Genomic DNA, 2963 nt, shown 5'->3' with positions numbered 1-2963 from the left:
TGCAACAATGCTTTCAACTCTTTTAATTCAGTAGGTGCCATCCGGTATGGAGCTATTGAAATCGGAGTCATCCTCGGTACTAACTCAATACCAAACTCTACTTCTCGGATAGTTGGCAAACCCGACAATTCTTCAGGAAACACATCCGGATACTCACACACAGCTGGTACAGATTCAATCTTCTTTTCAGTCACTTTACTATCAAGTACATAAGCAAAGTAAGCTTCACAACCTTTTCTCACATACTTCTGAGCTAACATTGAAGATATTACTACTGGTAAACCACTCAAAGCATTAGTTTCAATTCGAATAATCTTATTGTTCTGACATCTCTGATGAACCGTAATTTATACATATTTTTATCTCATGCTCAGCACATTTATGGATGGTTTCTCTTTAGATTTGGTGAATTTGATGCTCTTAATCCTTTAATTTCATGTTTTATAGTTAGGTGAGCATAAGAGAGTAAAAAGAGCGAGAAACGAGCCAAAAACAGAGAAAATTGACCCACATGGGAAATCAACACGGCCTAGACTTCCTCACACGGGCGTGTCACACGGTCGTGTCTCTTTGGTAGGATCAAAGCACGACTTACACGAGTAGACTAAATGCCCGTGCCTATTCAACAGTCTTAACCACAGGCTAGAGTAATCGCACACGGGCGTGTCATACAGGCGTGTCCCTGTCGAGCCCAAGTATAACACTATTCGGAAAAGGCCAATTTGGATGGCTCTTAGGCATTCTAAAGCCTATTTAAACACCTGAGGAGGCACTTAGGAAGGGGGACGTAGAGTAGGAGGCAAGGAATTACTCAAGGAAAGACGATTGGTCCATCTCAAAAGTCGGATTCAACATCAAGACTGAAGATCTCTCTTCAATTTCCATTCAGGGGTTTTGGGTTTTCTTTATGTTTTGTATTCATTATTCTTCTGAGATGTTTTCTTCTATAATTATGAACTAAACATCCTAAATACCTAAGGGGAATGAAACCTAAGATGGATCTTGTTATTATTATCTGAATTGAATGATAAATATTTAACTTGTTCTTAATTATGTGTTCTTAATTCTTATTTTAATATTCCAGGATATTGATTCAAGTTAATGCTCTTATTCAGAGGAGGAATAGACACTGTCTAAAAGTAAATTTTTCATAATTAAGCGGAGTTGATTGCACGCCTAGAGATAGAGTGATAAGATTTTTCCGAATTAGGGTGAAACCTAATAAGGGGATCCATAGATCGAGTTAATGCAACACTAGGTGTTAATTCGAAAGAGATTTCAATTAATCAACCTAGGGTTAGACATTCTTAGTCTCGAGAGAGATAATAATATAACTTAGGGATTTCTATGGATCAAGTTAAATGAATAAATCATCTGATTCAGAGTGAAATAACAAGTGAAGTCTAGGTGGATTTCTCTTTGGGTATTGTCTTAATCAATCGAATTTTCCCGAAAGCTTTTCCCCAATTTCTCTCTGTGCACTCTTAGTTTAGATAATTAATTTAGATAAACAAATCCCTTAATTTTTAGGCTAGATAATAAAAAGAAAGAATTACTAGTACTCTTGGTTCCTTTGGGTTCGACAATCCGATATTGCTAAAGCTATACTACTGTTCGATAGGTACAGTTGCCTTCATCGTGATAACAGTTAGTTTCAAGAATGCTTAATTATAAATTTTTAAAACCTGTCACCAATATCACGTATCAAGTATTTGGCGCCGTTGCCGGGGAACTAGGATATTAGGAACACTCAATTTTTATTACTTTATCCATTTTACTTTTATTGCAATTTAAAATATTTTTTTCTTTTCTAATTCTTCATTTATTCTCTTTTGACAGGTTTTTCTAGTTTATGACCAGAAGAAACCCGTCAGGACCATTACTGTTTGATATTGAGATCGATCGCACAGTTCGCAGAAATCAAAGAGAAATAAGGTGAAGCCTAAGATACACAGAAAAAGAATAAGAGGAGGATACTTCAACCACAACCGAGGAGATGGCTGAAAACCAAGAAAATCTACTACCTCCTGCGATTGCTGCTAATCAGAATCCTACTCCGCGTACTATGTATGATTATGCTAAACCTTCTTTGACAGGAACTGAATCGAGCATAGTTAGTCTTGTTGCTACTGCAAATACTTTTGAACTGAAACCTAACACAATTAAAATGATACAACAATTTGTTTCGTTTGATGGTTTGCAGGACGAAGAACCCAACGCTCACTTGGAAAACTTTTTGGAACTATGTGATACATTTAAAATTAATGGCGTTTCTGATGACGCCATTCGCCTTCAGTTATTCCTTTTTTCATTGAGGAATAAGGCTAAAAAATGGTTGAACTCATTACCACGAGGGTCAATCACTACATGGGAACAAATGACCGAAAAGTTTTTATTAAAAACTTTTTCGCCAGTTAAAACTGCCAAATTACGTAATGATATCTCTTCTTTTGTGCAGATGGATTTAGAAATAGTTTACGATGCATGGGAGAGATACAAGGACCTTTTGAGAAGGTGCCCTCACCATGGGTTACCACTTTGGCTACAGGTTCAAATGTTTCATAATGGCCTGAATCCTTTGACTTGACAGATGGTCGACGCAGCTGCTGGAGGAACCATCAATAATAAGACACCTGAAGATGCTTATGAATTTATAGAAGAGATGTCATTGAATAATTATCAGTGGCAAGTCATGAGGACAAAGCCAACGAAAACAGCTGGCATTTTAACATCGATTCAGTCATCATGCTCTCTAATCAGGTAGAACTTTTGAACAGAAAAATTGACGGTTTTCTTGGTTCTTCACAAGTTCACCCAGTAATGCAGTGTGAAGCAAGTGGAGGTGGATCAAGCAGTTCAAATTACCCACCCTATGGCCACAACATGGAGAACAAGTAGTTAAATTACATGGGCAATAATCCTCGATCTCAAAATAATCCTTATAGTAATACTTACAATGCTGG

The 2963-nt window shown here is 37.0% G+C and overlaps 1 non-coding gene across 1 annotated transcript; it reads right to left on the bottom strand.

Annotated features, from left to right (window-relative positions):
- Positions 1 to 2425: 2425 nt before the first annotated feature.
- LOC121204249 (small nucleolar RNA R71) lies at positions 2426 to 2532 on the bottom strand. The gene has a single exon (XR_005899178.1). It is a non-coding gene; the product is annotated as a small nucleolar RNA R71 (small nucleolar RNA).
- Positions 2533 to 2963: the final 431 nt, after the last annotated feature.

Source organism: Gossypium hirsutum, chromosome A07 (assembly GCF_007990345.1).
Source record: "Gossypium hirsutum isolate 1008001.06 chromosome A07, Gossypium_hirsutum_v2.1, whole genome shotgun sequence".
Taxonomy (NCBI): domain Eukaryota; kingdom Viridiplantae; phylum Streptophyta; class Magnoliopsida; order Malvales; family Malvaceae; genus Gossypium; species Gossypium hirsutum.
Note: the sequence above shows the minus strand (reverse complement) of the source record. Positions and strands in the feature narration are given on the sequence as shown.